Raw genomic sequence first — 25,251 nt, forward strand, 5'->3', positions numbered from 1 at the left:
GATAAAATAAGCAATTCATAGAGAATCAGCAAGAAATTTATAATACAAAATTAGATAAATTATTTCAAATTATAATTCTGAATTCCTAGATGTACTAATCATCTCATATTTTGATAGCTAGTCCTCAATATTACTTTAGTTTAGTATTTTGAGTTCACTCGATATCAGAATTTTCAGCTAATCATTAGAAGTACGTACTAGGTTCGAAAGTACTTTTGTTCATATGAATTTTAAAGTCTGATTATTACAGATTTTAGCAAAAAAGAATTTAAGAGTAAATTTTGTAATTAACTCTCTGTATAATAATAAATATAGTTTGGAAGTGAAGTTTTTTTTCAGAAAAATCGACTTTTATATACACATCTCTATAGCGATTAGATCTACCAAACAAAATGTAAACTGCGTTCGTGAACTATTGATCTACCGAGGCTATTTTACATTGGACTTCTCACTTGGATCAAAGATTAATGAAAACTTTTACAAAAATCGTTGTAATTTTCAGAAATAAAACTAATTGAATTGAATTTTATTCGAGCATGAAAAGAAAAACTAAATTTTATCGAAAAATTTTCCCTTGTTTGCATAAAAATGGAACAAAATATTTAAATCAATTTAAAAAAAAACACAACAAAAATGACAGAACATAAAGCACCAATATGATAAGACACAAGAAATAAATTGAAGGGGTCGAAAAGACAAATTTACGGACTAGTTAAAACAACAGAGAAAGAATTATGGAATAGCGAGAAATAATAATGGAGAAGACTTGAAGAAATTGTTAATAACACGCAGATTAGGACGATACGGAGACATTTCCACTAAGGAAAATAACAGATTGAGAATGAGGAGAGCAACAGAAGATCAAAAACAAGGTGCAAAGCCTAGCTAGATACGGATTCGAATGAGATAAGAATTGAGAAAGCAAGAAAAAAGTTGAAACGAAAAAGTTATGTAGAAAAATTGTATAGAAAAATCAACCGCATGCAACATTTAATAAAAAGGAAATGGCTACGATTTATTTTTTCCGTGAAAATTGCCCGGAAATATCATACATTTTTATGTATACCTATGTAAAAAAATAGAAATAATATTAACTATTCTAATTCTAAAAATAAATCTGAAAGCATGGAATCTATTTTGTTATGAACTTTTTTAGTGGCTCTGAGAAAAGGGACTAACATAAAAACATTATCAATATAACTCCCTCTGGATTCGGTGGCTACAAGGGCAATTTTTGAGCATCCCTTCCAAATTGTCTGTACGTGTTATCCTTTTGATGGTATTGACAATCTGTTGAAAATGAGTTAACAACGTTGTAAAACCTTTTTTGATTACTCAAACTTTTTATGTTGGAAATAAAACCAATATCCATTTGAGAAGTATCGTTTTTCTTGAGGGTTATTCGATAAAGAAAGGAACAAAACCAAAAAACCAGTAGAAAATTAAATTACAACGAAGGTATATACAGGTATACAGAAAAGTCCCGCATTTCTAGAAATTCCCTACGATTATAACAAAGTTTGGGCAGATTAATTATTCGAGATAATGGTTGTATGAGAAAATTCGTATTTCTTAGTTGCTCTTTAATAAATCACTTGTTTATTTTCTGTACTACAAATTATAGAGAAATGCGTTTTTCTTTGTTTGAATTGTTAATAAAAAGGTAAAAATTTAATGATTTAAGCTCATTGCTCCCAATCTTCTTTCTAACAAAATTGGAATTACTACATTTCAATGTGCAAATTTAACAATTAGAAACTCCCCTCCTAATTAAGAAAGCATTTGCCCCTAGGCTTGATAAGTTTTCACATTTCACTATGCATATGCAGATGCATCCGAAACCACTGACGGCATAGCAGTTGAATATGCAAAAGAGCACTTGATGTGTTACCTGAAACATGCAGCGTCTGCACTGAAAAAGTATAATTCTGCACTTAATTACATAAAAACAATTCAATTTTATCCCACACGCCGAACAGCATTTTTAAGTCGAATTATCACAATTGAAACGTATGTGTAGCATTGTGGAAATAGTTTGGGTTCGTTTTTATGAAGCAGTAATTAGTAAAAGTAAAATAGTATAAAAATAATTAGTAAAATTACTGTACAGATAGTATACAACGATAGAAAGCCACTAATTAAATCAAAAGTGCAAAAATTGTACCAAAACGAATGGCACATCTTCTTACTTTGGATCTAGTATTATTACTATTGATTTAGAAACACATAACAATTCGCCATTCTCCATATGAATCTAATTTTGTTCAATAAAAATTTATATACATGTAAGGTTTATAGCTATAAGTTATATCGACCATGAAACGGATAGTTGCTCAATTTAAATATGTGATTCTTTCATTTTTACATATTCCTATGAATACGGAAATATGCTTTCATGGATAAAGTTTGATATTACGACAAAAAGACTCATATATTTAAAGGATTCGAACAAAAGCTTTCCGTAAACCTAGCAATGAGAGGTTGGCGAAAAACTGAAAAGCCACAACGTCGGCTAGATCGTCGCCGGCATTAAAATATTTTCCGCTCACAGAGATATTTGAATAGTGGAACGGTATCAATTGTGAAGATTTTCCATGTTTGATATCTTTTGTTGGCGCGACAATAATTTGTAATAATATGTTCTTCGTATTTCTTTCAAATAACACTTACAACACGAGATAAAGAATTCGTTACTACTTTCAGTGTATAATGAAAACATACTTTTAACATATGAAATTTGAAAAAATTTCCAGATGTGAGGAAATAATCAATTCGAATGCAAATTCAATCAAATCGATACAGTAACTAGTAAATTGTCTTAAAAACGTAATTGTTGTAACTGTAAATAACAAAATAATGTTTTTTCTCAACCAGTTGAATAAAAAAATTGTTCTTTTATATTGTCCTGGTGATAAAACAAACAAAATTACTTTCTAAAAAACCAATCTCTTATCCAAACTAAAGTATCAGTTATTGAGTATCTAATTAAATCAGTCACTTCACATTATTTACGCCTGCCTAAGAATCTAGACGAAATCCCTCGACTGATCAATTCACTTCAATATGAAAAATATTTCGGTTGCTAATTAATAGAAAGTAGAATCAAATTTAATAAGATCATATAAAAGAATATAATTCACTTTATTACATGTTAATTATAGCAAAACTTTGTTCTGATCGATCAAAATTCAATCATTCTCAATATTTATTCACTCATTTGATATGTCTAACTGAATGATCAATTTTTAAGCTACTCGAGGGAATGCCAGTGCGAAAGTACCATGCAAACTCTGGCACTCACGCAGTTTTATGTTGTCTGTTGTACAACAAGCAATTTTAATGATGGTAGAAACGTAGCATGCAACTGAAAAAATGGAGAGTGTTGATGGCTAGCACACCTACCGCCTGCAATTACAAAGACACGTGTCATGACAGTAAGGTAGCTTCTTTGCTTATTTAGATATTTACACCAACAACTCCCAAAACGTTCTGTAGATAAACGATGCAATGAAACCTCGACGTTGCGAGTCCAAAGAAATATGAACCTCAATCAGTACTCCGATTATATATATTGCCCGAATCTAGAACCTCTAGACACGAGTCTTTACAAGAGGTGGTTGCAGGATTGCTAGCCTTCCTCACTCTCGATTTATTCGGTTACGAGCTGCGTGAAAGAAGTGAAAAAATAATTGTAGTACCTAGAGAGTCTAGGATCTGCTAATCAATTGCTAAAACGTAACTCTGTGCAAAAATGCTGTACTTTCTATTTATTATTCAAAAGTGAATAGATTAGTTCAAATAAGCAGAATAGGCACTAATAAATTTCAGACGTTAATTTTCTGTTTTACCAATAAAATGAAGTTGATTCATATTCAAATATTGGCTATATGGCGAAACTCTTATTAGCTCGTTTGCAAACAATTAATTTCAAAATCTCAATTATCCAGAATTGAACAATAATTGGACCATATAACTGAGACAGTTACGGAGATTTATTCTTGAAACGATAAAAATTTAAACGTTCCCATCAAGCGTGAGGTTATAAAATGTAAATAGGCCATTTATCGATCGGCTTCCATTTCTCCTTTTCCAATTCAATCGCTGTGCTATAAAAAAGATAAAAATTAACAACAACTCTGTCTTCTTCGCTCTTCGCTGAATATTTTTTCAGTATAATTATCCTAAAGGAAATTCCTTCACGCCGCAAAGTGGCAACGGCGTTGAGTAACCATATTTTTTGAAATGGTTCACCAGATATTATCACGAACATTTTATTGTTGCTTTAATAAATTGGAAAAAAATATTTCTGATCTGAAATGATGTACAATTAAGTTTAATGAAAACAATTTGGATGGTCGTAACACTCAAGCCAGCTAGGCTAGACACGAAAGAATTTTAAAATTACACAAGATGCCTTGAATTTAAGAGTAATAATCATTAGAAGAAATAACTGTCAACCTTGAGCAAAGTAAACGATAATGTAGGGGCTTCCACATAGACTATAACTACAATAGTTATTAAAGAAAGACTAATCAAGTTTTTCCACTCAATATTGAAAGTTTGTTATTCTGGATGAAATTATAGCCAGAAAGATTTGCGCATTTAAAAAAATAATGATAAAAAAACTAAACATAATCCACATATAATTTTTTATTTTTTTTTTAAACAAACATCTGGGAACCTCATTTCTTAAAAAGAACATCATCCAGGTGTGCACCATCGCGCTGCAAACATTCCTCAAATCTAGATCTCAATTAGGTTAAAACTCGCTGGCATATTGCGCGGGGAATTGCTGCTATTTCTTCTCGGCTATTGGACTGATTAAGCGTAGTTGGGTTATTGCAGTAGACTCTAGTTTTTAGGTATCCCCACATAAAAAAATCCGTTGGTGTTAGGTCCGGACTTCTAGGCGGCCATGCAATGTCACCTCGGTGAGATATTAGTTTTCCAGCAAACATCTGGTTTACGACCGCCAAAGAGGCATTAGAAATATGAAATGTCGCTCCATCTTGTATGGCTATGTATCGTTCAGAATTTACAGTGACAGTGATTTTGAAAAAAATAGGGTCCGATGAATCCGTGCGCTGATATGTCCGCCCAAACGTGGGTTCTCTGCAGCCCAGCAACGGCAAATCTGTCTAGTGACATGCTCATTTGAGTGAAAATGGGCATCGTTGGAGAACAGAATATTCCAACAAAAGCTCGTCTCAAAATTAAATCATTTGGCTGTAATTTATTGTTGAAGTTGAATTTTATACGGATGTAATTTCAGATCTCTCAATAAAATTCGACAAAGATATTCTAGATACCACAAGTTCTGCTGCGAGTCGATAACCAGGATTACGTTGAACTGAAGCTCTAATTGAAATGAATTGTGTCTTTTGTTCCTGTTGATCTTGGGCGTCCCGTAGACTTCTGATTGAGAATTTAACAAGAACAATTAACGAGGTAAAATCTTTGTATAGTTGAAACAGATTTTGTTTTGATTTTAATATGATAGATGATCTATTAACTTATATATCTTGATGTCAATATCAGATTATATTTATATAAAAGAGAAAAGAAAGTCGAAACGTCAAAAATATTTCTTACAAAGACGTTATCAATTAAAATAGACCTGAAATCAAGATATTTATGAATAAAACGTTAACGATACACGCCGAAGTTCTGATGAAAATCAAATTGCTAATTTGTTTAAGGGATGTAAAGCGAAAAAGTGGTTGCAAGCCATTTATCTTTCTTGGACGATTTGTTTCGTGGGGTATTTCAGAATTTCAACAAAAAAATCTGAGATAGCTTAAAAAATGAATACGGTCTGAATGTAAATTAATTGACAGCGATAAATGAATATTGAAAGAGAATATATTTTTTTACCCAATTTCGAAGAATTTAAGGTTAGGTTCGTCCAACATCTTTATTATATGTATATTTTGAATAAAATTCAATCTTCTTTCTATAAAATTACCAAGCTATTGTTAATATTCTGGAAGGGGAATATAAAAAAGTGATTTTACTACAAAGCTTATGTATTTGACATTATTTATCATTTGTTTATAAAATATGAAAGCAAGGCGTACTCAAACAAATGTTATTCAAACTAAAATAAGAAAATCTGGCCCTGAGATTTTTTCTTTGATACATATCGCAAGTTATCTCAACCATTACCTCACGAATGTTTTGCTTTGATGGGAGTATCATTTCTAGAAAAAAAATGGAGATATATAGGTAGAAGCCATGGAATATCTCCTCTGGGTAAGATATTTATTTAGGAACATTTCTTCAACTCTAGTTGGATGTGCTGCATGCTCTAATATTGTAACCTTCACAATATTGTAACTTTGGTTTAAAAAATCTAGTAGTATTCTCACATATTCTACAAAGTTGATAGTAACTGAATCACGGCATGCATCTTCAAAAAGGTACAAGCCAATTATATCCTTTGAAGAAAATGTCACCCAAACCATAACTGCAGGTGAAATGCAGGAAAATGCAGGTGTTCCAATTCAGCATATGCTCTACTCAAAAATTTCAAGGCTTCTTCTAAGACCAAAATGTTCATTCATTCACTAATTGAAATTTAATCATATACTTTCAATTCTTGAATTAACTATATCTTAAATAGGTACAGTTTCAAAAACAACTACAATATATGTCACCAAGTTGTTAGACTAAAGCATCAGAACGTTTCCTATGTATATGCAGAGTTGTAGAGGATGAATTTTTAGTATTTTCTTACATAAACCTGATCTGAAAACTCCTCCACGTCCTCACCAACAATATTATCAATTTACTACTTTTATTGCTTCTTGATGGACGACAAAGATTAGTTCCTTGTAAGTCCTGTTGGGGCTCTGATCAATTTCCCTTCTTTTATCTCATGAAACTTTTTTGATTGAAGATAATTCCACTTTCCATAGGATGCTTCTTCAAATCATTTTTACTATTAAATGATAATTGTTTCCCCAAATAAATGTCGTGTACATGTGCTCACAACACAGTTCGTGTTTGTAAAATTTGTGAAGTGGATAATCAACAACCGACATCATGACTTAATCACGTAATCTCTTAAATTTCATTCCAACTGTTGCAATAGTTTTTTAAAGCTGCTTTGTTGGCTGAGAATATTGCTGAATTGCGAAATATAACCTTATTGCTCAAACAACAAGTCTCTAAAACAATCAATGTATTTCAATAGAATCTGTCTTACAATTTTCATCAATTATTGATAAAATGAAAACCTCTAAAAAGAGAGTCAAGCTATTTTGATACGAATAATCCTCTTTAAGGACATTCTCTATTATCAACCCACTTTCGATATCCGATACAACACAGAAAAAAGGTTTCCTGATCTTATCACTACCTACTCTTTTGAGCGTAGATTCTGGGTATGTATGCAACGGCTCAGCAATCGACAAAAGAAGTCACAAAATTGGACAAATAAAGATAAAATGGATAGTATACGATATTCAATCATCCCTATATTATCAAATGGATATTGCGAAAGAGAAAAATATAAATGTATCCTATTTTTCAAAATGTATATATTCTTTATATTCCAATATATCTTCATTTTATTCATTCAGTAGTTGCTTATGGCTATTTGAATAGAATAGAATGAATAATATGTCTGACAATGTTATCGATTACGTCTTCAATCTCGAGATGATGAAATTATAAAAAGAGACCATTATGTAAAAACTTATGTTTTTGTTTCCGCATTATATCATTCTAAAATGAGAATAGTTCAATATTTTTCATATTTTTTTTCCAAATTGATGAACTGTATAGTCTTCTTTGTTTATTATTTCTAGTCGCTTCAGCTACTTTTATTAACGACAGAAGATACACATTATATTGAAGTACATTTTACAAATATTTATCAACCTTCGAATCACTAATCACCAATTATGTTTTCTATATTCATGATTTCACCTTGTGAGTGTCCGCTGAATCCACTGAAATGTCGTATTTCTCTCTTGTGACCTCATATTGTTTACACACAGTACATGTTTGTTCCCAACATTCTTATGATCTTGGTAACTCAGTTGGTGTTATAAGACTTTTATGGATTGAAATACTACCATTTTTCGATTTATCTACTCAGAGCAGGTGTTCTACTTGGTAGCGTTTTGATTCCGCTACTATATGTTCAATATACAGCTGATTTACCCACATCAGAAAACAAACAGAGGAGTGAATCATATGCTGATGACGCTGATTTACTAGCTCCACAACGAGATCCTCTAGCTGCATCACAAACACCTCTTCACTGAAAGAAAATAGCTTGGGGTATAAACTTAGTAAACTATATTGGATAATTGGCAGAAAATAACAACTATTTATCGAGAATAAGTTATTGGTGGACATATGGAATTCAGCTAGAGCTAGAATCTATTATCCGACGTAGATACAAAAGATTTACAACGTATGACATCGCTAGCAGATTTAATTATATTTTATTTGAAGTTTTAGTTGAGAAGTTTCTTCTATGTTTACTACATATTACATTCTAGCATATTTAATTTTTTTAAATTGACTAGGAACGTTAATGCCATCTACGTTAACTGTTATCTTTTAAGTAACTACACCAATTTTGATATATCTCCATTTTTCATACATGTTTTTTTATATTAGTTCTACTCTACTTGTTATTTTTCTGTAGTCACCTGCGATTCACTTATTGTTCCACTTAGAAATAGATTGTAAAGAAATTTGGTAAATAAATATAAAAAAAATTGCTATGGCCCAGTCGTTAGTGTTACATTCCTTCTTGGTGTGGCATGTTTGGTGTCGGTTGGGGCCGAGGATTCACTGATTGTTTTGAGTTGGACTCTATATGTTTTGCCACACACTCAACACTAGTTTCACATTTCATGTCATAGAAAAAAACTTTGTCTATTTGGACAGAGTCGCTGGTCTATCCCCTCATTTGCTTCCATACCAGAAGGTAAACACAATTTCGATGGGGGCTTCTTCAATTTGTTAGTCGGATATTTTTGCTTTGATCAGTAAAGTAATTGGGTTGTTGGTATACGCGACTTCGCGCTTAGAGGGCGCCCTAGACAGGGAGGGAATCTAGATATCTTGTCTATACAAGTTTCCGTTCCTATTATAGTATTTATGCAGTAGCGGTTTGAAATGAACGTATTTTTTCTCGTGCCGATGTGTGATGAAAAACAGGAGCAACGTATCAAACTCAAATTTATCGTTAAATTGAAAAAAACTCCGACTGAGTGCTACAAATTGTTGCAAGAGGCCTATGGGGACAATTCTCTATCTCATGCGCTTGTTTTTAACTAGTGCTAGCGCTTTAGTGTGAGCCTAAAGAGCAAATCAAAATTCAAGGCAATGTTGATCGTTCATTTCGATATTAACGGAATGGTGATGACTGTATGGATTCCAGAGGATCAGACTGTCAACCAGACTGTTAGTTTTGGCATCACTGCGAGAAAGAGTTCGTAAAAAACGGTCCGTTTTTGCACCAGGAGAACGCACCTGCCCAAAACGAGCTATCTATGAGGCATTATTTGGCTAGTAAGCACAATCCAGTGCTCGAACAATCGCTGCTTTCATCAGATTTGGCACCGAACGATTTTTTTTATTTCCGAAAAAAAAATATGCTTTGCAAGGGACCCGATTTGAGACCAAAGAAGACTTCCAGCACCGCTTCAATCAATGGAAAAAGCGTATGGAAAGGTGTGTAGCGAGAGGAGGGGAGTATATTTAAGGGGAGCAGTCGAATGTAGAATAGTTTTATAATAAAACCCTTTTTCGTAACCAGTCTCGTTATGTAATAGCCAGACCTCGTATACTAGTTGGTTTGAAATGAGCTAAGTGAATCTGTTAATATTAGAGATGGAAACTTCTTTTATTCCTCAATATGAATGAGTGCTAGGTGCATTGCATATATTTTTGCAGTGGATGTAGAAGTGGAATTGAATTTTAAGCAAGTGTTTGGGGTAACTCCGTTTGGTGATTTGTAAACGTCCGCCAATATCATATGGTGGTTTATACGGTCTTTTGTTTCTTTTTAAATTTGAACTATTGGACTTATCTTATATTCATTTAATCACTCGTTGTATCTTGTCCTCCAATAAATTCTACTTAATTTAAATTTCTTTGCATTTAGAAGACGAATCATAGATCTGATTTCACGAGCAGCGGTATTTTCCATTAAAACTGAGATTATAAAGAAAGCACAGCAAAGAACACGTTGGCAGCAGCGATCTAAAAGTGGAACATTTCTTTTACTTGAGTCAAAGTAAATTCCGTGAATGATCGGAACTGCAATAGCAGCAGCAACTGCCGGTGATATTGAATCTGAACTTAAATTGTGAATATACCTTGCAGATGTGAGGATCTGCTTTCGCTCACATTACAATCGACTTGACACATACCTAAAAGTTTTATACAATTTTATATAAATTCAATACTATTCACGTCATTCATATCAATGTTCGCCAATTTTTGGCACTTTAATAATCGTTTATAAGATTAATGGTACGAGAAAGCTTAACTCGTTTTAAGTATGATGTACTCGTCTTCCTCTCCTAAGTATTCGCTGGTAATTTTAATTGCATGCTAGATTATGAATATCCATTATTTCTGCATTAACTCATATTTTATGAGTCTAGATGCTAACCTTATCTTCCTCTCTTGTGTTAATTGTAGTAATTACCACTTCAAATAATACACAAGTATGAAATTATTGTAGTTTTGAAGTTACTGGAGAATGTTGCTACGACCAGAACAATTTGAAATTTATGATATCAAGTTATGAAATAATGTCTGGCTCACAGAGATCTTTGGGTTAGTTAATTTAACTGCTAGGGTGAATCACCTATTTATTACTGCACTTATATAACCAACAACAAGTGTTGAGAAAGTTAACGCAACATTCATGAAAAATTTCATTTAATATACGAAAAATATGAAATATACTTCACCAATGGTATCCAAAACTCATCTACTCTAGTATTATCTGGGAAAGGAAAACGATAACGTAGAATGTTAAAAACGGTATTGTTAATAATAAAATTGAAATAAAACATTATTATAGTAAATTAAAACATAACCCCGACAATATACAATATCTAACAAATCAACATATGCTGATGATATTGCAGTGATATCAAGAATCCAAACTAAACTGATGTCATTCGTAGGAATAGAAGAGAAAGCTAGAGAGGGGTGATTCTTATTTAATGGAAACATATTATATGACTTCAGCGGATAAAACTTGAACCATATTAGACCTTGCAATAGAAAACAGTAACTTCACGGAAGTAACAATCGTCAAGTAACTTTTTAATTTAATAGATAACAATTCAAACTGCACAGCATTCATATAAACTGGATCTACTATTCAAATCTCAGCTTACTGAAGAACAAACGGATTTCAAAGAAAAGGATTTGGACATAATTAACGTATTTAAGACACTCCCGAATGCCAAGAGAGTGGTAAATATTGAAGAATAGAGGACGAGAAGAATAGGGAGGCCACAAATTAGATGATAAGACAGTGTCACGGTTGATATCCGAAATATACGAATTACGGGATGGTGCTCCTAGTCAAGGAACAAAATGCTATGGAGGTTCGTTATTGAGGGAGTCAAGGCCCACACAACGATTCTTGTGTTGCGTGTTAAGATAAGTTAAGGTATATACCATATTTTTCGTACTTAATCAATTGCTTGTCTATTCTCTGATAAATACTAAAATGGTCTCAAATACCTGGCCCACAAAAATTTTGAAAAAAATTATTTATTTTTCAACGTAATCTCCTTTTAGACCCATTCATTTTTCCCAACGATGTTCAATAAGTTCGATACACATTAATAATAATAATAATCATCAAGCTTCTCAAAACAGCTGTTGACTGCCGATAGCATCTACTGCTTTGTGGATTTTTTATTCCTCATTTAGTACGATACTGGTCTTCGCAGGTCGTACGGCCTCATTCAAACTCTGCCTTCCAATATTTTACTGTTTATCAGTCCCACCCAGAATAGAATCTAGTTCAGCTTCTATATTTGTTGGACTAATGCCTTTCAAATAAAAGTGTTTTATCACATAGCGATGACCAATTTTTTTCATGTTTATAAATTCACTGAAAACGTTCACTATTAATAGCTGCCAAACAAATAGTTATCAACGTGGCGTCTTGAAACATATGCTGTAAAAATTGTGTACTTTTCAAAGCAGTAGTATTTTTCAAGCAGCTACCGCCATCTCTAGGTTAGGCCAGGTACTTCAGGAACCATATTTTGTATCCATCTTGAATTTATATTGATATTATAATATTATAATAATATTATAACATCACAACTTTTATAGATATCATTAGAACTGATCTTTAATAATAAAATGTGATCCAACTTCACACGATTTCTCTGGCATACTGGAAATCCACTCAAATTCCCAAGTTGAAGCGTTAAGAAAATCGAACAACAACGGCTCCCAAAGAAAATCTTATTACATTTTGCTTTTGGAAGATCTCGCTTTCGCAGTTCATTGCTTTCCCGTGGGAATTAACTGCGTTTAATAGAAGGAACTCACGATGGCAAATAGTTTACTTCCAAATCTTTCTATTCCGTAAATCAAGTAATAATATGATAATAAGGTTAATGATACGTAATTATAGAGAAATAAGAGGATTGATGTGATTATGGTACTTACTTCAAAATTGAAGGATCTAGAAGAGGTTTTTTTCAATATATTTAGTATGTATTTGAGCAGACATTTGAATTTCGCACTGAATTAAAAATTGTATAGAACAGGAAGATTTCTATTAGAAGTATGAAAATTCTCAATTATTTTGCTACGATGTAGACAACCTAAACAACAAGCATTTTATGATCGCGTTCGCTAGAGATCCCACTTTATCTTCGTGCTTCGAACAAATTCAAGCAATTTTAAAAAGGGACTTAAGCTTGTCGAATTGTCATATCTACTTAATTTGCAGGTATTAATTTTCCACTTTTCTACGTTTTTCCTTGTTATATAAAAAGACTGCCAATTGGTAGACGAAACTGTCTTGAAAAAGCTCCCTGAAATCGTTTTTGGTTGAGTTGGATATAACCTTAAAGAGTCTCAATTTGTTACCGGTCATTTTGTACTCGAAGCTGTCATCCTAATAATTTAAACCCAATTCAAATTTTTGAGTGAGTGGCAAGTCGAAAAACTTAACTCTCATAGAAGCTATCATACTGAAAGGTCCACCGGATCGTACTTTTAATTCTTCGAGTCGTATACAGTGACTTGTACTTCATGCAACTCAAGTCACAAATTGCAAACATGTTCTCCATTTTTAAATCTTCTTATGAAAGTTATAACTTTTGTGAAAAAAGCTCGCTTCTTTTTTAAATATTTATAAAAATCATGTTTAGGATACTTGCATACGGGTTGTTATGCCATTGAAGTTCGGCTTTTCTTTAGGTTTTTCATTTTAGGAGCGCTAATGCGGATATTCACGTGGGGCCCTATCTGCTGGTTAGATGCCTTCTGCTTCTCTCAAACCTGAGGCCACTGATGGAGCTTTGAGGTCTTATGCATCTTGAGGCAGTGATCGTTTTGTTTCATATTACTCTGATAGAAACCATGGATGGTTATGGAATGTATTCACTTGTTAGAGCATCAGTTGACTGATTTGGTATACTAGTCTTATTTGCGTCTTCTAATATTCTTCTGCTACTTTGTCAGTATTATGTGCTGTTCGAAGTACGTTTGTTAGTCGAATTCTAATAAATCATGTGGATCAAAAAGTTCCCCTTTTCAATTCTAAACTGTTTGTTTATTCAAATATTTGTGAGAATTTAGCTGTTATACTTAAATGAACTAATCGCTATATTGTTTGGTATATTTTCTTCTTACCTAAATTCTTCTCTCACTCTCACTATGCGGTATTCTCCCTCTTCGATTGTATTTACTTTTTTTATCGATGGTATTTTCTTTTTCACTAACAGTGCACTCTGTCGTTTCGGACTAATAACTGATAGAATATATTTTCTCTAAATTTCTATTTGAATTATATGCTGCTTAAAAACCAAGAAGTTCCTCTGGATATCCATTCATTTCTATTTGATAAATATTCTTTCGTAAATCATATATCGAATAGATTGTTGATTATCTTCAATAATGTATGTGCTGAAATTTTGGTTCTCTATTCTCGTATAATTATAATCTAGATTACTAGGCGGTGATTGATGGGAAATTTGAATTTATTTAGCATTCGATCACCTCAATTAGCCGCATACTTTTATCGAATAGATAATCTCTTTGTTTACTTTGAACTTAGAGCTACTCAAAAACGTTTATCTTAATACTGTTTCATTAATAATCGGAAATGTCTATTTTGATTTCATACAAACAATCAAATAGTAATATTCTTGGCTTGTAAACCTCAATTTGAATAAATTTACATAGGGCAGACATGTGAATATTTAAAAGATAGATTAAAAAGTCATCAATAAAATACAAATAACTGCATTAGCAGAAATAATAAAAATTCAAACATAGATATATCGAACAGAGTAAGAAGAGCTAATGAAATATATTTCGTTTCAAATAGTACTGACCGTATGAATAATAACAGCAGCGTTGAAACAACTAATGAAAATAAAAGAAAAAACGAGGATGGACAAGATAAAAAATGAGATAATTATAGATAAGCTCAAATGATAACCGATAGCAAACAAAATAAGACTAATAAGAAAAGTGACAAAAGCAAAATAACATAAGAGAGTGAAAAATAATGCTCTAAGTTTCGAAAAAGCATAAAGACATTGAAAAGAAGAACAAGGTTTCACAGTTCTTTCAGTTTTTTATTTATTTGTTAAATTTAACTTCTTTATTAGATTTATTTTTGATGTTATTAGTAATTCATTCACTTTCACCTATATTTAATTTAATTCAATTTTTATCAATTCACATCTTCTCTTGTTCTTATACTATCAAAATAATTGATAGAGAAATACATTATTATCATTATTTATGAATGATAATATGATGATGATGATCTTTATTCAATTCAGATCATGATGACCTAAGAACATTCGGATTAAAAAACATTTTCATGAACCAAAGAGCAGCTTAATACTTTCTGGATATGTCATCGTAATATGCAAAGTACAAAAAGCTTCATACAAAAACTGGAAACGATTTATATCACAGAAAATGATCTTGTTTGATCTTTTCTTATTAATTTTATCTCAATAAAGTCACATTTGCTCCTTCCTTGAATCCTTGTATGAGATCATTATTATACCCAGGAAGGGAAGCGTAAACATTCTGTAGTCAATTTATACGGAATTACATAAATTTCATACAATGGTAAAACAGAATATAAAACTCAAATAAGATATTTATAAAAAAATATTCCCTAAAGGAGCTGACATCCTTTGACGATACCATTTTATCTCATTTCTATCCTATTACGGAATTCTTTGAAGAGTTTTAATTTCATGTCACTCTTTTCTTTATAACTTCAAGATATTTCGTTGAGAATATTTGTGTTATGTTATGTGATCATACTGTAATAAACGGTATTCAAAGTCTTATGAATTTATTCATATCGATACGTGACTCTGTTCTCTGTTTTTCTGCGTTTAATTGATTTTTTTATAAAAAAGGCTGACCTTGCGAAACTATTTATTAAACAGTCGTAATCGCACGATATGTGTACGAGGGTAGTTTAACAAAAAAGTCAATCAAAAAGTTATTTTTCAATATAACTACCTTTAAATTCTAAATACTCAGCTCAGTTTCAAAATATCCAAAATATAGTCTCACTGAAGTTAGGCAAAATACGCGTATAATCTCAAAATTAGTCTGAAATACTTCTCTAACGAATTTTTTTTCACGTTTGGGAAGAGGGAGAGAAATCATATAAATATGGCAGATGCGGTGAAAAATGGTAATGTATTTGGAATAAAACTGTTTTCTTCAATAAATGCGGTCGCATTTATTTAAGTTCTGCGCAAAAACATATTGTGACACAGCCCTATCTACGTTATCTATGTAAGCGGCTCCTTCTAGTGAGTAACCATTGAATTTTTGTTCCAGATGTATTTGAAAGTAAAAGATAACTGTACCTAGACACAGAAGATTCTATCATGATTTGAAACATCGCAAAATCATATAAAAAGCGGGATCCCACAATAGAGGAGTGATAGTTAAATTAATTTGTACAATTTTATCGACGAAGTTTCATTATATTTTAAAGCTTCATTATATTTCAGTATAATCTTCTCTAAGGTCCTCCCTCCAATTATTAGTTTCCACTATTTTTAAACTATACAGAAAATAACCTTTCGAATTTTGATGCAATATACGGATTTGTCTTTGCTATAATTTATTTTTTTTCTGGAATCACTTTCCACTATGTCATTGTTTTGAGAGAAAATCGATATTCACCCAATAACGAAAATAGTACTTCTCATATTGGTATCAAAAATGTCGCATTTATGTTAACCTTTTGCCAAATGACAAAGTAATCACCATTGCGAAATTATTCTGTCATTTTCAACATCACGAGCATTTTCGGTTTATTTGCACTTGCCGTAACCATAGCAAATGTTTCATTGAAATAATATAGCCAATTAATTCAATATTTCTCTTTATATTACTTTAGAATATACGGAAAATTAACCTACAATGACTTCTACTTTTCTTAGCTTTTTAATTGACGTACAAATCAATTTTTTTTTGAATGAAAAATCAAATATGTTTCTCCTATAGCGACCTCAACTTCATATAAGATTGTCATATTCCTTCTCTTCATTTCTTTCTCCTTTTTCTCCAATATGTTTTCATCCATTCTTCATGAATATTCATACATGTTCAGTTATTTTCTCTTTTCACCACATGTTTCAATATATCTCATCTCCCATACTTTTTGTTTTACCATTATCTTTCCATACTTCACATACAAGTTTGAAAAAATTACAATTACAATTAATCTTCTATACGTTTTACTACTATCCTTCATCACTTATTTCTATTCAAATTCATTGTTTCTACCTGTTACCACTTACAATTCCGTCGGTGCTTTTACCCTTCCCATCTTTCTTTCAAAAGAACTTTACTGACATATAACTTTTTCGTCTATATACCCCAGCTAATTTTCTTTGTTTCTGTATATGATGAGTTGTGTCTCATTACAAGCTTTCCCTACCTCTTTATTACTTAATTTTCCAACTGTATGTTACTAATAATCTAATTACTGTTCTGTATACTTGTATCTTTGCCTGTTTTTGGTGTACCCTCGATTCCAATAATTTGTTCCAACCTACTATTCCGCTTTCATTGGGAAGCCTTTTATTATTATTATTGTTAATTGTTGGCCTTATATAATTGAAACTGTTGGAATTCTTGAAGCTATATGACTGGCTGACCGTCTAAAACAAACCTTTTCCATCCGGTCAAATGTAACTTTCATATTTTCATATTTTGAATTCTTAATGTACCGCCTCTGACAGGCAATTGAATTGAAATTTGTATTGTATTCCATCAGGCTCTTTTTACTTCAAGCCTCTTAGAGCAGCTTAACGCAAAGTAACAAAATTTTTATAACGTTGTTCCAAAATAAGCGGCTTTGGAAACAATTTATACTGATCAGTAAATGGAATCTTCCTTTCGCGCATTTAAAATTTGTTAATACCTTCTACTTATCGTCGCTCGGGTTCGACCTCACATAATTAAATTGTTTCTTATTGGTCTATATTAAAAATAGTCACTTTTTTATGAACGTTTAAATGAGAAATAGCGTAGGTTACTGGCTTTATATTTGAAATTAAACTGTATCAGTAAAAGCGTTTATTACGTCAAGCCGCAGGGTAATATTATTGACGAAATGTTTGGCTATGAACAGCATCCAAAACAAAATTCAATAGAAAGAATCGGTAACGTCAAACTTGTAATTACTACTATTACAGATTTACGATTTATATTATCAATTAATGTTTAGTTTCAATAAATAGTTAAATAGTTCCCAGAGGAAACCAAACAAAATTGATAGAACTTAATTATGCCCGCCATCTTAAATATCCCTAATATCTGAAATATAACATGTAAGATAGGGAGAAAACGCAAATTCTAATTATTATTCATACTTTAACAACGAGTTTCTTGCCCAATTTCATTTAACATTTCTTTCTTCTAGTTTTTGAAATCTTCAAACATGAAAGGACTCAATTTAAGCAGCGCAAGCTGGTTGTAACCTGCTAAGAAAATTAATATCCAAATTAAAACGTATTGTATTACGAGATTTTTTTATGTCACAGTAATCGATCAAATGTATCCACAATCGGGAGATTTTGTACGCAAATTTCAACAAACCGGGTCTTTAAGAGATGTGAGTTCAGCTAAGCATGATTGTTCATTTCGTTCTGCGGAAGACAATCGCGTTAGAAGATAGAAGGACTTCGATTCATGTCGTACTGAACAATTGGATGATTTTGAATAGAAGCTTGAATTCAAACGATTACAAAATTCAATTAACTCGAGAACCAAAACATATGAAAAGTATCCAAAACAAAATTCAATAGGAAGAATCGGTAAATTCAAACTTGTAATAACAACTGTTACATCTTTTGATTCATATTATCAATGGTTTCGATTCATGTCGTACTAAGCAATTGGATAATTTTGAATAAAAGCTAGAATTTACACGCTTACAAGATTCAATTAACTCGAGAATCAAAACGTATGGAAAGCATCTAAAACAAAATTCAATAGGAAGAATCGATAACTTCAAACTTGTGATAACAACTGTTACATCTTTTAATTCATATTATCAATGGTTTCGATTCATGTCATACTGAACAATTCGATAATTTTGAATAGAAGCTTGAATTTACACACTTACAAGGTCAATTAACCAAACCTACTGACCAGTTAAAGTATAGACAATAAGCCTAATATAAAATGAACGAACAGAAGTGACTTCAAGCAGTTATAAAATCACCAAATAAGAATCCACGAATGACTATTTAAAAAAAAACCGATGCTTCCATGAATATATACGTTTTATGGACTAGCGGAATCATGGCCCTTAGCTCTTTGAAAATGAAGTTGGCCAAGTAGTATCCTTGAATGGTGATAACGGACTTTATGTAACCAAAAATTGAGTATACGGTGCCTAATGAAATATTGTTCCAACAAGATGGTACCAGACAACCAATTAAACAAATTTAATGGCGATGTATCACTTTGTGGGGATGTCAATAAAACGCCGTGTCCACTAGACTTGTTTTGGGAAAGGAGGTCACGTCAAAACGTTGAAAATATGGACCATCAAATAGATGTATGTCTCCTTCCATCAAAAAATAAATCGATATAATTATCTGAAAATTTTCTTTTTTACTTATAGTTAACATCGTATGTTATGTTTGAATTAAAGTTGTTTTTGCAAACAGTATCAACATTATTTGGTAATATTACCATTTAGTTGCAAGTCGACTATATGAATATACTTATAAGCTTCATTCTATTGAATACATATAGTTACAGCAGAGTGCAGCATATTAAATTAATATTCTGCAAAATAATTAACTTCTGTATATTATTTCACCTTGCCGCATATAATGTTTTAATCAATATTCCTTTGACTCCTTGACTGCATAAATACACTCATGAATAACATTCAAACTACAAGTAACATTATTATAATATGAATATGAATATGAATGAAACATATGAATAATAATTTTTTCCTCAAAAACCATTATGACTTTATAAATTTTCAGCTGATAACCTTTCAAATATTTTATGCATTTTGTACTAATTTTTTTATATTATCTTACCTGAATAGAAATATGAACAATTCGGAATGTAAGAACAAAAACATTGAGTTTATACAGTGCCAAAGTTGGACCATCTAAAACATAGTTTCCAGCTCTATAAACTCTTGGGCATATTTTGGAGCAGAGTCAATGATATTGGTAGGTTTTCTTTAACAAGTAGTAGGAGTGTGCTATTGGTAGGGATCGAAGTATGAGTTATGAGATATCTTGAGTCTGCTAACATCAATAGCGACCAACAGTACGGCTTCCGTAAACATAGATCAACCGGGGACTTCCTAGCCTATGTCACCAACGTATAGACTGAAGCTATAGAGAAATATGGGGAATCCAGAGAAATCGCTCTGGACATATCGAAGGCTTTTGACAGGGTTTGGCATGACCAAGTTCTAAATAAATTAAGATCGTACGATTTGTCGTCCTCACTTATTAATTGGCTTAGTAGCTTTCTCAAACATCCATCCATCCAGGTCGCCATCGATGGAGACACCTCAGAAAGGTTTGAAGTCAACGATACTGTTCTTCTGGGATGCATCTTGTCAACTAGTCTCTTTCTCCTGTACATCAACGATCTACTAGATAAAACTACAAACCCGATCTATAGTTTAGACGACGATAGTGGTGTCGTCGTTCAAATCAACCACCCTAATAAACTCGATTAACACCCAAATCCGTTGGTAGCAACAGATCATCACACTGAATATACTGTTTACACCACCACTACACCAATACTAACAATTATACTGTCTTACGCGCGTTACGATAACCAAGTTATCGTCTTCAGAGACTGAGACAGTATAATTGTTAGTGTTGGTGTAGTGGTGGTGTGAACAATATATTCAGTATGAATATCGCCAACGGTTCCAGAAATTCCAGATCATCACCATCAATAACCATCTTGAATACATTCTGGAATGGAGTAGAAGTAATCTATCTAACTATAAAATATCCCCATCGCTGTCAATTCGCTTGTTGGGTGTTGAGGTGCAGAAGATTATATAATCAAAAAGATAGAAAAACACGAGCACAACATAACGATACTCATCAATCAAGAGAAACTGTACAATGTATACCAATACAGTTTTGTGTGAAATTCTCTTATACTGGCAGATCCATCCAATGCTCTAACTTTTTATACGAAAAGTCTATAAAATAGGATTTGGTAGTAGGCACTTAAGAGGATCTCCTGTGAGAAGTTAACCGGATGAAAAGGAATGTATGAGTGTCAGCCTACCCACGAATTCAGTAATTCATCTTTTGTTAACCCCTCGACGGAATATTGTAGTACTGTAAATCAAATTTATTTTGTTAGTTTATCATTTTACCGTTGATATTTCATTACCTAGCAGCCACATATTTCTGTTTCTTCCTTAAACAAAACCATATGCACCCAACTGACTTTTTCACACTATCCACTTTTTGTTATACTAAAATTATTGTTCATTCAAGCTCTTTTTTATTTGTTTTTCTTCCAAAGACAATGTTTACATCGAGATTTCGGAATTCAAAAGCAGAACTGTTTGTTAGTTAAGTTAAGGTAATCGAAGGAAAAAAGTTAATGCTTGCTTCAAACACATATTTTAGGATCCATTGATGTCAAAAAATATTCCATAAATCACCTGAACTATGGAAAATTTATTTTCAAAAGCAACGGACAAGAGAATTAAAAATTATTTAAAAAACAATTTTTTGTCAGCTAGATATAACAGAATATCATCCACGACAAGGAGATTGAAAAGTTAAGAAAATACAATATACTACAGTTAATACAGACTACAATGAATGACAAAAAGATGAACGAATGCTTTTTGAAAGATATTACAAATTTTATAACACTGCAATTTTATACTAATTGATTCCCAGACGATGAATACATAAGTATACGATAGCTTGGGATATATTAGAGTTAGTACATTTTGGCCACATTCATACTACGAAAATATATAAGTTGACAGAAATAATTTATAAGAATCACCAAGAATCGTATAATAATATTAGCAGGAAGTTGGAAAGGTACCGAATTATGTTAAAACTATAGAAACCTCGTATGAATGACTTAAAACATAGTTATTACACGTAGATATAATTGAATTCAAAGTATTCTCACATATCTATAAATGTCGCATGGAAATAGAGATCAAACAAAGTAAAGTATCTGTAATAATGATCTAAATAAACTTGAAACATTGTTGATTCTGTCATAATCTGGAACTATAATAACATTTAGAACGTGACGGTGATGGTTGAAAAAACAAAAAGTTCTGGTGAGTTTTCACGGTCTAAAATTACCATATCTACATAAAAACTCATGATTTCAACTTCATGCATATGTTCGGCTTGAATATTTTCCAAAAAAAAGAGAATCTGGAAATGGAACAGTTGTCTAGAAAAATGGCTCTAATTCAGTTTGCCATCTAGTATGCAAATTTAGTAAATAATTCAACTACAGTTGAATTAATTCGCATGAAATCATTTTTATTATATAAACGCCAAAATGGGAGTACGTTGGATGAAAATCAAATAACATTTTCGCTTTGTTGCTGTTGTTGGCTCAGCAAATAGAGTTTGAAGCAACGATAATAAGAAAAAAATAACAATGTTTATAGCATACGTATAGATTGTTGCTAATTGTAATGTATACTTTTCGATTATTTTCTTTATAACGATCGGAGACAAAAGGATTTTGATCATTCACAATACGAGAAATTCTCAATTGAAAACTATAAAATTAAAATTATCAAAGTATTTCAACAGAATGTACAGGGTGTTCCTGGAGTCTGTAGTTAATTGTTAACAATACTTAACATTTACAGGGATAATCTTTACAATCTAAAGGTAACAAACTTGAATTTTTCAATCGATTATTCAACAGAAACTATTTGCCAAACTGGATAAAATTTATAGTATAAAAGATTTCTAAATTTTTAAATCGTTGTACGTGTCATTCGCCATAAAAAGACATTCTGAAGAAAATTATCATGAATTGTAATTATTTATTGAAAATACTTAAAGGGGGTATTAAAACACAATCAAACATTTCTTGGAGAACTGATGAATAAATTAATAAGCATTCATACTACATACAATTACCAGAACCCGTCGCAAAGAGAGATCTATTCGGAAGGAAAATGTTGTATTGTATCTGGTGGAATTATTGAGGTTTAATGTACATCGAGATCATTTCTAACCATCAAGCTATCTGAGTATATTGAGGACAGCTGATGCCAATGTATGAGGTTATTTTGGAGAAATTCTCTTACAACAAGACAACGTTAAACCACATAGTGCGAATAAGATCGAAGACCTTGATGGTATTGAACTCCTAAAACAACCAGTATTTAGACGGAGCCTTGTACCCAATGGTTTCACCAGAAGCTTAAAGAGCTTTATTGCACATTCTATATAAATATCAGTCTGTTTAGTTATTAACGCCTGTTAAAGTATCTAGAGAAAGTACATTTATCAGTTCTTCCTATGGTGCACATTGAATATGCAAAAAAAAAAATGTTATTCACTATAAACAGAATTCGTCTATAATAATAATAATCCCAGAAAGTTTTAGTGATATAGTGACTTAAACTTAAACTTAAACGTATATTAAGAATGGAATATATAAGACTTAATGTAAAGTCTTAAAAGTATGTATTTGAGCGAAGAATAATCATTTTGACTCTTATTATACTAATAGTAATAAAATTGGGAAACTAACAGTACAAAATAATGACAAAAATAAGGAGGACAAACGTTATTACAGCCATTGAATTTGTACAACTAAGGTGATAGCAACAGGTGGATTGGATATTTATGATCTCAATTACAGGTCTAATAGGTAGATACTAATTCTCGAAATAATCAAATCAAATATTTTAATAGTGAATTTGATAGTGAAAGTTTTTTTTATCACACAAGTAATAAAGAACAAAATCATTTCCGTTTCAATAGTTATGATTTTATAATCGCTTTATTGAATCAATATGCTGGAACAACACAACACACAAATTTAGTCAGTGTAATACGACATACATCGTTCTGAATTCATTTGTAGAGCCATTGTGGATTTTGTGTCGAATATAATTGGAGTTTAAGTGGAATCCAATTTTTATAGCAGCATACCTATTAAAAACAATTTAAATCCATAAAATATAGAAAGTTTGCAATTTCCCGTAACCTCAATTTTATCTATTTAATGTGGCGTTGAATTTTTTGCATGCTTTTTATTTGCAGTATAAAAAAAATTTTTTATTAAATACCCGATTTCCTATATTTATAACATAGTATAGTCACATAAATAACAGTTCATGCATGAACTTACATAAAAATATAGTAAAATATCCCAAAAAAACAATTCTCTATCCAACAAAATGATTGTCTTAAGAACTTTTAAATTTTCAAAATTTTTCGTTCCGCGTCAGAAGGAAGATATTCGCGAATCCAACAGCAACTGTTGCGTTGGTTTGGGAACACTGCGACGCTGAATTTGTTCGTTTAAATGAGCGTCTCGGGTATCTGTTTCACTTCATGCGCACTTCAGGCATGCAACTTGAAGAACAAATTACTGTATCTTGTATTTTTGCAACTATGTCTAATGAACCGAACACGAGCTATTTAAAATTTAGTAATAAAAGAAAATTATTGGTGTGCTGGACAGAAGATTTTAGAAAACGATTTTTTTATCCAATGTAGAGCAATTATTTTAATTATTCAGTGCAATATACTTGCACCAGTGAGGTCACAATACTGTGAAACAACAAAAGTATAAGAACGGCAGTTGGAAACCAAAATATAGATCAGAAAAGATTTTTAAATTAGAAAAACAAGAAAACTATGGAAAATACAAATTGAAAAGAACAAAATTTGGAAAATTGATTTAGAAAAAATTTCGAACAAAAAATTACAACAGCATAAATATGTGATCAAAAGTTATTTTAACACATTAAGGAACATGAACAACATAAACATAGAGCTAATAAAAGACATAGTAATCACGAAGAAAGGCTAATTTATGAAAATGTGGCGAAAATACTTCAAAAATCTTTTTAATAGAGAAGACGAAAGTGAAGAAAAACAAAAAAGAGAACATTACCTAAAAGAGAAAATCACATTGAAAGAAATTCTAAATTTAAAACGTTAAGCCAAACTAAATTATAAAATTACTGCACTCTAAAGTACTTACAACATCTAATGAATAATATAATGAAAATTACAACAGCTCCCTAAAGTTTTCAATCTTTTAATCAATATACAGAAAAGGAGTCAGTAAGGAATATAATAATCACAAAACCATTTTTGAGCAACGTAGCGAAAGTATTTGCAAATATCACAAATAAAGGTTAAAGGAGAAATTAAATGGTACTCTAGAAGACAATCAGATTTCTACCCAATAGAGGCAATATTAAGAATGAGACAAACATCGGATAAACAACAAGAAAAAAAATTTCTTTGATCAACAAAA

At 31.6% G+C, this 25,251-nt stretch overlaps 1 protein-coding gene across 1 annotated transcript in view; it reads right to left on the reverse strand.

Annotated features, from left to right (window-relative positions):
- Positions 1-24,252, reverse strand: part of LOC130901084 (diuretic hormone receptor-like) — a 215,885-nt gene extending 191,633 nt beyond the window's left edge. The window contains exon 1 of the mRNA XM_057812175.1: positions 24,112-24,252. The gene's annotated coding sequence lies outside the window, so the exon portion shown is untranslated. The remainder of the gene's footprint in view (positions 1-24,111) is intronic.
- Between the last annotated feature and the right edge of the window lie 999 nt (positions 24,253-25,251).

Source organism: Diorhabda carinulata, chromosome X (assembly GCF_026250575.1).
Source record: "Diorhabda carinulata isolate Delta chromosome X, icDioCari1.1, whole genome shotgun sequence".
Taxonomy (NCBI): Eukaryota; Metazoa; Arthropoda; class Insecta; order Coleoptera; family Chrysomelidae; genus Diorhabda; species Diorhabda carinulata.